Source organism: Echinops telfairi, unplaced genomic scaffold, assembly GCF_000313985.2.
Source record: "Echinops telfairi isolate 266 unplaced genomic scaffold, ASM31398v2 ScPeMD7_9;HRSCAF=40, whole genome shotgun sequence".
In the NCBI taxonomy this organism is placed as follows: Eukaryota; Metazoa; Chordata; class Mammalia; order Afrosoricida; family Tenrecidae; genus Echinops; species Echinops telfairi.
The window spans coordinates 101,475,343-101,486,411 of record NW_022103906.1 but is presented as its reverse complement, the minus strand read 5'-3'; the positions used below and the strand labels follow the sequence as shown (position 1 = coordinate 101,486,411).

General features: G+C 43.1%; 1 protein-coding gene and 1 pseudogene across 2 annotated transcripts in view; both read left to right on the top strand.

Moving 5' to 3' along the window:
* The window catches only part of RNF144A (ring finger protein 144A), a 161,946-nt gene that overhangs the window by 56,316 nt on the left and 94,561 nt on the right, over nucleotides 1-11,069 (top strand). The gene's annotated exons all lie outside the window — the stretch shown is intronic.
* LOC101650376 lies at nucleotides 8,667-9,166 on the top strand (annotated as a pseudogene).

The following is an 11,069-nucleotide window of genomic DNA, read 5'->3' as shown; positions in this document are numbered from 1 at the left end:
GGGGAGGGAGGGGAAAAATGAGGACCTAATGTCGGGGGTTTAAGTGGAGAGAAAATGTTTTGAGAATGATGTACAAATGCGCTTTACACAATTGAAGTGTGTATGGATTGCAATAACAGTTGTATGAGCCCCTAATAAAATGTTTTAAAAAAAAAGAAAAGAAATTAAACATGCTAGTGGTATAATGAGCTATACGTGAAGCTGCTAACCACAGAGTCAGTAGTGACTCGGCAGTGGTGAGTTTGGTTTATTGTTGATGTTTTTGAAGTTTTCCGTGGCTCATGGATTTATGATTTAAAAGAAAAATTGTGTGTAAAACACCATGCCATACCTTTCCAATTTGGAACAGCTCGTGGGTTCAAACTGCTCAGCTGTGGGTGCTGCTCTACACTTAACCACTGACACGGGCTCCTAGGCAGTGGATGGTTCGATGGAAACAGTATTAGCTGTGATTGCATTTGAGGATCTCTTCAATTGTTGTGTGTGCGTGTATTTTTTATCTTACTTATTTACCCTTTTAACTATTGGTTTATCTGTAATGAGCTAGCACACATATCTCATTGTGGTGAGATGTGATGATTAAGGCAACTTAATTAGTAAAGCTCTTAACACTTACAAACCTTAGACGCTGCTTTTTTTGGTTTTATTATTCATTTTGCTACACTTTCTTTTTTGCCATTTAAGTGAAGTGTAATTTAAATCTATATGGAAGAAGTATGTCACCCTGTGGTATCCAAGGATTGTAAATAATAAAATCCAAGACCAGAGGAGAGAATTGTACAAGAGTGTAAATTCTGAGGTTTGTGGAAGGTTATGGATGACAGTAAAACCCCAAAGCCATTTGCAGAGTCCCCATGGGGATTAAACCTTCAGAGAATCCCTTCTGAGCATTGACCAAGGATGCCAACAGGCTTGCTGTCAGATATAGTGCATTGGAAAGTGGATTCATGCAAATGCAGTTAGGTTAAAGTTTAACACTTTATCATTTGTTTCCCTTTTTGACTCATTTTAATTTTTTTCTAGTTTTATTCTATTTCCTTTGCATTGAGGGCTTTCTGTAGTTTGTTGTTATTGGGCATTTATTTATTTAGTATGATTTTCTTTATAGGAAATCCAGGATAGGTTAATCTATAGAAACAGTAACTAGACGAATAGTTTCTTAAGGTTATGGCAGAAGAGGTTTGGGGGGAATGTGGAGTTAATAAAAATGAGTACAAGAGTAAAGGAAATGTTCTAAAATTGTGGTGCTGATTGCACAACTCTTTAATATATTTAAAGCACTGAATTGCATGGTATCTTATTTATATGTCAATAAAACTGCTACAAACATTTTAATAAAATTTAAAGGAAAAAACCTTACAAACCAAAACGAATGCCCATAGTAAGTCTGTACCTAGTAGACCCATCGAGTTGATCCTAACATATATAGCTACCTTTTAGGACAGAATATAACTGTTTCCTATTGTTTGCAAAGACTAGCTCTTTACTAAACACACAGCCTCAGCTTTCTCCCATGAGACTGCTACTGAGTTTGAACCACCAGCCTTTTGGTTAACAGCCCAGTGGTTCTCCTGTAATCTTGTATGGTGATTTTCATTTGAGAAAGGTCACCATGTAGATGTGTGGAAAATGATTGGTGACTGTTCTGTACAGAGGAATAAGACTTAGTGGCCATCCCATGTATTACAGAGTATAACTGGGCTCCATCAAACTTTCATGATTAGAAACTTTAAGGAAGAAGATTGAAGTGATCTGATTTAGTCATAATTGTCATTTAAAAAAGTAAATGAGTAAGGTGAATACCTTAGACACTGAGAAACAGAAGAAGAGGAAACAGTTATGTATTGACTAGAATCAGGCTAACCAGTCCAGCAGTGACTATTTGACTTGTGGAAGTTGGCTTTTTCTAGGTTTGAGATCCCTGAGGGCATTCTCTTCGGATCAATATCTTATACAAGAAGATTGTGCGTTGTAGGAAAAAGAATCACAGGTGCCATTGCCACTTCTCGGATGATAAAAGCTTGTTGATGGAGCTATAGTGGGAGTTCCCACTCATAGTGACCTGTGCACAGCAGAGCAAAACACTGCCTGGCCCCACACCGTGCTCACCGTGGTTCTGTATGTGTCCATCATGCTCTGTGCAGTAGTAGGAGGCCCGCACGGTGATGGACTGACACAGTGGCTGCAACAATGGGCTCAATCATGGGAACAAGGGCACAGGACTGAACATGTGTTCGTTCTGTTGTGCAGAGGGTCGCTGTGGGTCAGCACGGACTTGATGGCACCTTAACAACAACAACATGTATCCACTGTGCCAATTCATCTTACTAAGGGTCTTCCTTTCTTTCTCTGGCCCTCTACTTTGTCAAGCATGATGTCTCTCCTCCCAACCCCTGCCCTGGGCCTGTGGAGCTCTAGTAGCTCAGTGGTTGTGAGTTGGGCTGCCAACTGCAAGGCCAGCAGTTCAAAACCACCAGCAGCTACTGGGGAGAAAGATGGGGCTCTCTCTGCCCGTGAAAAGTTACAGTCTCAGAAACTCACAGGGGCAGTTCTGTCCTTCCCTGCAGGGCCGCTATGAGTCGGAGTCTACTACTCGATGGCAAAGAGTGAGTGAGTTTTCTTCCTGGTAACATGGCCAAAGTCCATGGCACAAAGCTTGTCATCCTTGCTTCTAAGGAGAATTCGGGTTGTACTTCTTTCAGGACACATTTATTTTTCTGGAAATCCATAGTACTTTCAATGAAATGCCATCATTTAAATATATCTGTTCTTTTTGGATCTTCCTTATTTGTTGTCCAACTTTCACTTGCATGTGAGGGAATTGAAAGCACTGTGGCTTGCGTCAGGTGCCCCTCCTCCTCAAAGTGACATGCTTGCTCTTCAACACTCTTGTGCAGCAGATTTGCCCAGGGTCATGCCTTGTTTGATTTCTTGATGGTTGCTTCCATTGGTGTTGGTTGTGGATTTAAGTAAAATAAAATATTTGATGACTTTAATCTTTTCTCCATCTATCATAATGTTGTCTATTGGACCAGTTGTGCAGATTTTTGCTTGTTTAACTTTAAGTCTTTAAGACCCCAGCGTTATATCTTTTAATATCTGGGAACCATCAGCTTTCTTCAACACATTTGCTTATGCATCCATTTTGTCTTCAGCAATCGTTTAGTGAATGTGAATATCTTACATTGCCACATTATTAGAACAAACCATTCTTGTAGTGAGGTAAGATTTATGTAGCGGCCCAAAGTCCATCTACTTCCTTGCTGTATATATACCTCTCTTTATATATTTACATATATATAGATCTATATCTACACACACACACACACAAATATATATATATATAATTTTTACTTTCTTGTTCTTTCCTCTTTTTTTCTTTTCTTTCCACTCTCATGTTTGCCTATTGTTCATTTCTCAGTAATTCCTCTCAGATACATTTCAATTGATCAAACATGACCAGTAACACTCCATCCTCCCACCATCAATTTCAGATCCCTTGCTATTCCCCTGGCCCTGTCATTATTGGCTCACCACTCCCCTCCCCTGCCTCCTCCTCTCCCATACCCACCTCCCCACCCCCCAAACTTAGGTCCTGTTGCTCTCTCCTTGGGATTGCTTATCCTGCCTATCTTATATAGATAGACACCAAAAGGGAAAAAAAAGACCATACAAATAGTTACAAGTGTTTCTTCTTCTCTCTTTTTCTCCCTCCCACTTTCTTCTCTTTCATTTGATAAGTAGAAATCACCTAGTTCATTAGCTACAAATGCAGGGGTAAGGCTAATTTGTCTGTTATGGGTCAGGCATTGTATGAGGTGCTAAGGTTATTAAAGTGAATGTAACTTGGGCCCTTTTCTCAAACAGCTCCCAACAGAAGGAATGACACATGGAAATGTGTACCCAGTCCTCCCAAACCAAACCCATTGCTTAGCAGAGCGGTTTACACCTGAGAAAGGTCACATGGGCAGCATTTCACTCAGTGCCCCGCTTCCCCAGTAGCCTTGCAGATGTGCAAAGGAACTAATGAAATGGCTGTGAAAGGAGGGATAGGCATGAATAGAAACCCTTGCAAGGGCAGCAGAGAGATACACGGGGAGAACATAAAAGGGTGCCCAGAAAATGCATTGACTTCCAATCTGAATTTCCAGTCTTTGGAAGAGGGTTACGACTTTGAAATTGAAATTGGGAATTGGGTATAAAAGTTGGGTTTCTCCATAAAAAAGTCCCCTATGTGTGTGTGTGTATATATATATATATATATATATGCAGGACACTTCATTTGAAATTGCAGGTAGGCTATTGTATTCACCCAGTGTTGACTATTTTCCCACACTCTAAACTGCAAGGCTGTTTTAAAGCTTGAGCCTTACAAAACACAGAAAGGACAAATAAACCATGGACAGATGAGTTGTGATAAGGAGTAGCTACCCAAGTCCACAGAGAAAAGAGGAGTACCCTCAGCTCACTGCGGAGAGTGGGTCAGAGGCAGGAACAGCAGGCGGCTTTCTAGATTCTGACTGTGAGGGCAGGGTTCTTAGTAGAATCTGTGCAGGCTTCTGGCCCTGCACAGCCCCTTACAGTATTTGCTGAGGTGATTTAGTGGGAAGGTTTAGTGGGAAGGCGTCCGCTCCTCTTCTTCCCCAAAGAAGGCTAGTGTTTCTTGAATGACCGAATTATAAACCCACTGCCGTAGACTTGAGTCTGATTCCCAGTGATCTTCTGGACTCACTAGGACTGCTCCAAAGGGCTTCTGCACAGGAGCCGACATCCTCATCTTTGAGTCACCGACCTGGAGCTTCTCGCCCAGCTCTAGCCCCCGCCCCACCAGGGCTCCTGCTCAGTCACGGAGGAGGCCATTTGTTCAGAGCCTCTGTGGACACGTGTGTATGCGGCTTCACTTGAAGAGGCGAGTTGATGTTTTAAATGGCCTACATCTTTGTTAGTGTCACAGAGCTTCAGCTCAGCCTTGTGTAGATGACGCTGCTTCCCTGGGCTTGAAAATGCCACCTTCTCAGGAAGACAACGAGGTCAGTGCACTGTTCCCGTTCTTTAACGAACTGCAATCTTCGAGAGCAAGTACATTACCTTCCGGATTACCATGTGTGTTTTGTTTGTAATTGGTGAAAAACAGAAAATATGTCAGTATGTGTTTGAGACTTTCATTTTCTCCAGCTTCCAATTTTTAAACAAAATGTCTGTTATGAGAGAGCTATAAGTGTGTTGTCATGAAAGGAAAAGAAAGAAAGAAAAGAAAAGCTCACAACCAACCCCACATCGCTTATTGGCCCCTGGAAACGGCATTCACTCAGCAGACAGTCATGATTTGCCTCATCTTGCTAGGCATTCGCCTTGTTCCTTAACCAGGCCACTTAGTTGTAAGAATAAAGTGATGATTGAAAAGTACTGTGTATACAATAATGGCAGCATTGCCCTCTAATACCATAAACTTCTGGCCATTCCCCAAATTTTAAATGAGTTGTTCACCTTCTAGCTGCGATCGAGAAGCAAGACTCGGAATAAGAACAGCAGGAGCAGTGCCCAGCAGACTAAACTTCTTTGGTCTCCCCAGAACGTGGAAGGGCTGAGTCCATTGTGGTTTGTTTTGGGAGAAAAATAATTGCCACTGGAGAAACTCCCAATCACCAACATAGCCAAATAGTCTGTTTCAAACTGGAATATTTTTAGGCAGAAGTTAAAAGTAACTAGATTCCTTTTCCATGACAACCTCTTCCCTTTGCATGTTTGCACTACGGTAAATGTTGGTGTGAGGGATGAGTCAGAGGCTGTGCTGAGGTGGCCAGCAGAGTCTCAACTTGTTGAGCAGGATCGTGGTTGGACAGAGTGTTATGTGGGCAGGATCATTAGGAAGCCAGTGGCTATCACGTTTCCACCGATTTCTGTAACTATGGTCATTCTCAGCTGTTGTTACTGCAGATGCGCTCTCTCGTATTTCCCGAGTGTGTCCACCTGGACACCTTTCTGTTTGTTGAACAGCCATGGGTTCTCACGACAAACTTCTTTTGCCAAATTGAACCTTCTTACTTTCTTGACTTTAATGTTTCTACACTAATTTTTTTATAGCATCCAAGGACGTCTCATCGGCCATAGCTGCTTCCTTCTTTCCCCCATACTCACGCACTGGGCCACTGCCTTTTTGTCAACACGACTCTCACATGAGTTCTTCCATTGTCACTCTGCGAAGCAAGGTTCTTATTCATTCGTACATAGAGCATAATGAATTCTAACCCATCTCTATGGATTTAGGTTGCTCTCTTGCCAATTCAGAACAGTTTAATTTATGTCACAAGTTGCTACAAGCCAAGCTTTGAAAACAGTGCTGACCCTATAATCCCTAATCTGCAAGAAGACACCACTCGTTTTTTATCTTCTTTGGAAAGTTGGTCTGGAAGAGTCCCCAGAGTCCTCCACAGCAGAGACCTCTGGGAAAACAGCTCTGGGGTCAGCGTGGCTTTCTGTAGTGAATCTCTCAGCACCCACCCATGGTTACGCACGGCTGCCTCTGAACTGTACTCTGGCCCAACTGCCAGACCTGAATTTTTTGCGGGAAGATTTTCTATTAAGACCTGCATTTGCTTGGCCAGATGACAGGAATTGTGGGAATTTATATCCTTCCCATGGCACCACTGAACAGTGGTTGGCAGAAGTCAGCACCCTTTGTCCCTGGGATAGGGTAACTATAAGGAGGCTGCTGGGCAGAATCTTTCCAAGTTCCCAAGTAGATTAGGCTTTTGTTAACCACACTGATGAGTGCTCAAAGAGAAAACCTTTCTTGTTGGCCCATCTCACTTCCCCGTGCTTATTGATGTGTTTGTTCAGATGCTAAATAAACTGCTTGCATCAAAAGTATTGCCTCAGGATCTGGTTCTGGAGGAAGCCAAGTGAAGAGACTTTCATAGCGCTCTCTGATGTGTAAACTGACGAAAGCCAAGATCTTGTTGGGTAAACCAAAGAATTGAAAGACGTTCAAGTACTGTTAAATGGAAAGCATCGATTCATTCATTAATTAACGTGGGGAGTTATTTCATTTATTCATTAATTAGCTTGGGGATTTATTGTGAGGTAGGTGGGTTTTACATATCAGATTTCATTTTTGCATTCAACAATTTAAATAACTTAACAAATATAACAATGGCTTGCCTGGTCCTCCCTCTGATCTAGTTTTTACTTTGTTTAAAAAAGGCTCTTGTCTTATAATCTCCAAGTAGCTTTGCAGAAATGGGTCTATGTATGCAATGAGTTGTTGATACATATCTATGAAGGAGGGAGAATTGGCAGCTCACCAAGGTGAGGCTAATCTGTAGGATCTTGTGCTCGTTACTTTTGAATTGTGTAATTTCCCACTACTCCTTTGATTCCCCATGTACTGCAACGATGGCATGTGTCAGAGTAAAATTTTATGTGAAGGTACCATAGGATTTACGGAGACAATATTAAGTACACACGGCGTGGCCTAGGCAACAGTTTTGAAGAAAGCCAGTGCTGTTTCTCTCAGACCTTCAGCGGGGCCTGTCTCCTCTCTGAGTTACCCTCCAAAGGCTTGTAATGTTTTAGGAACGCCAACTTTCCTTATTTATGTTAGAAAATACAGAATAGAAGGGTCCTCCGGATTGCTCACACATTAAAATATGCTGGCAAAGTCCCTTTTTATATTGTTTTGTTTGAAGAAGGGGGACAGTCAACACTAATGACAGAGCAGCAAGCCAAGTCAAAATTAACTCCATAACAAATGATGGGTTGGCTTTGCGAGTGTGACCACTCGCTGTTCACCTTCTCAGCTGGGGTGAACCAGCACTTTATTCTGGGAGAGTGGACGCCTTCTCCAGCAATGGAAATGTGTTCTTTGTGGCTGCACCAGTATGAGGGGCGCCAGAGCTCACCAGGGAGACTATTGGTGCTGAAGAAGGGCACTTCCATCATGTCAGGCCACCCTGTTCTCTTCACAAGGAACAAACACACTTGACAAAATGTTAATTTCCTCCAACCATAGAAAACAGGACCCAGATTACTCGTAAGTTTGTTTTCTACAAATTAATTTAGCCACGATGTCTACAAAAACAAATTAACCTTTATTCTGGACAAAGTAGACACTTGGGACTTGGAAAGGTAGTCCTACGAGTCATCATCCTCCAACATCAGAATGGGTAATAGTGGCCACAAAATGTCCACTGTTCACTGTCCTTCCCACCTATCTTGTTGAGCCTTTACAGTGACAGTGTGAGGTTGGTGGAGCTTGGATTATTGCTGCCTGACAGGTCAGGCCTCAAGCTCGGGGACACTGTGGCGATGAACACAAATTCGCACAGCGAATGACCGCCTGGACATGGAGTGTGTTTCAGGCCCCTGCCTCATAACCCAGGGCTGTGTCTACTCTCTGAGGTCACATGCGCCATAGGGATGTAGTAAGAATAGTGATGATCATTGTAATTCTTTGTAAAGTGTTTACTTTGAGCTTCTGACCCTCTTAGTAGTGTGTTACATGTTACTTATATAATCCTCACATGTAATATATGAGGATTACATATATTAAATATATACATATATTTTAAAATGAAATATATAAGTCCTTGTATATAAAATAAACAATGCTTTGCAAACGCTGCCACCTGATTTTGTAGCCGTGCCTGGTCCTGGTGCATCCAGCCATGGTCAACCCTACTGTGCTTTTCCACATAGCCACGATGGTGAGCCCTCGGTCGCGTCTCTTTCAAGCTGTTTGCAGACAAAGTTCCAAAGACAGCAGGAGAGGCCCATGCTCTGAGCACCGGGGAGAAAGGTTTCAGTCACAAAGGTTCCTGCTCTCACAGAGTCATTCCAGGGTTTGTGTGCCAGGGTGGTGACTTCCCACACCATCATGGCGCTGGTGGCAAGTCAATCCATGGAGACAAGTGTGAGAATGAAAACTTCATCCTGGAGCACACAGGTCCTGGCATCCTGTCCATGGCACATACCGGGCCCACTGCGAATGGTCCCTAGCGTTTTATCTGCCCACTCAGACAGAGTGGTCGATGGCAAGCACATGGTCTTTGGTCAGGTGGAAGAAGGCGTGGACACTGTGGAAGCCATGGGGCGGTTTGGTTGTGGGAATGGCAAGACCAGCAAGAGGATCCCCAGGGCTGACTGTGGACACCTATCCTCGGTGTGATCTGTATTTTCATGGTTTATCTTAAGCACCGGACCATGCCTTGTGCAGCTTGGGAAATCACCCTCCATTCCCCATGTGCTTGCAGTGTCGCTTCATCTTTGTGCTCTCACTCCAGTTCTTCGGGTTTCCGACTTTCCTTAATCCCCCGAAGTCAGCTGGAAAGCAGAGTTAAATTTATGATTATGAAATAAGAGCTAAACAATAAAAAATTAAATAAACATATATTTAATCCTTACAGCAACAGGGGGTGATTGTGCTCATTTTCTACATGAGCAAAGTAAAGCCCCGAGAGGTCAAATACCTTGCCCAAGTCCATTAAAAGCAAGTGTTGGAGTCCAGATGTGCACCCAGGCAGCCTGGTTCCAAGCTCCAGCTGTTTGCACCAAGTGGGAACCCGGGTGGAATTTCTCTCTGTCCAGTGTCTTCAGAGTGGCTCGGCCCCCACCATTCATAGCCTGAGACCTCCAAGACACTTTGAGCGCAACGCCCCAGTGCTCCGATGGCCCTAACAGAGGACCACAGACTTGTGACTTAAAGCAACAGAACTGTACTGTCTCATCAGTCTAGAGGCTAGAACTCAGAACTCGAGGCAGAGGCAGGGCCATCTAGGCACTCTGAAGTCTCCAGGACAGTAGTTCTCAACCTATGGGGGGTCGAATGACCCTCTCACAGGGGTCACCTAAGACCGTCGGAAAACACATTTGTAATTAGAAATAAATATTTCACAATATGTAATTGCATAGGACTGTGCGACGGTTCCTTCTGTTGTGCATATATAGCAGCTGTGGGTCAGAGCCAACTCAATGGCACCTCATAACAGGGTCTACTCGTAATCTGGGAAATTCTGTGGTGAAGCTTAATTCCCTGTACCTGCTCACCGGCTCATTGGGGTATTAAAATTGAACAATGTAGGATTTTAGGGCGGGGAAAAGACGAATGGCAATTATAGCATTATTCTGTACAATCGCTAAGAAGATTCTGCCTCATAGCTAGTGGCACATGTATTCCAATTTCCTTTCAGAAGATATTTGAGTAGAACAACTTGATGATGGCATCTGCATTCAGAAGGCTGAAGTTAATTTTCAGGCTCCATCACTACCTGTGTGACACTGGGTTAGTTAATAACCTCTCTCTACCTCAGCTTTCTAGTACAGAATGGGGACAATAATAACAACCCACCAGGCTATAGTAAGATCAACTTTATAATAATTTTTATAAAAATTTTGTGAAAGTTGCACAGTGGGTGCAGTGTAAGGTCTGCATTTCAAGGCCACATGCTCCCGTAAGTATTTCCAGCCTTGGAAATCCCAAGGAGGCATTCTGCTCCCTTCTGTAGGATTACTGTGATTCAGAATTGACTGGCTGGTAGTTGGATTTTTTTTTTTTGCATCATTTTATTGGGGGTTTGTTTAACTCTTATCACAATCCATCCATCCACCCAATGTGTCAAGCAAATTTGTACATTTGTTGCCATCATCATTCTCAAAACATTTGCTTTGTACTTGAGCCCTTGATATCAGCTCCTCATTTTCCCCTCCCTTCCCGCCCCCCCACACCTCATGAGCTCTTGATAATTTATAAACTATTATTATTTTGTCATATCTTACACTGTCCGACGTCTCCCTTCACCCTCTTGTCTGTTGTCCGTCTCCCAGGGAGGGGGATATGTAGATCCTTGTGATGGGTTCACCCTTTCTACCTCACCTTCCCTCCACCCTCCCGGTATTGCCACTCTCACCCCTGGTCCTGAAGGGTTCATCTGTCCTGGATTCCCTGTGTTTCCAGTTCCTATCTGTACCAATGTACATCCTCTGGTCTAGCAAGATTTGTAAGGTAGAATTGGGATCATGATAGTGGGGAGGAGGAAGCATTAAAGAACTAGAGAAAAGTTGTATGTTTCATC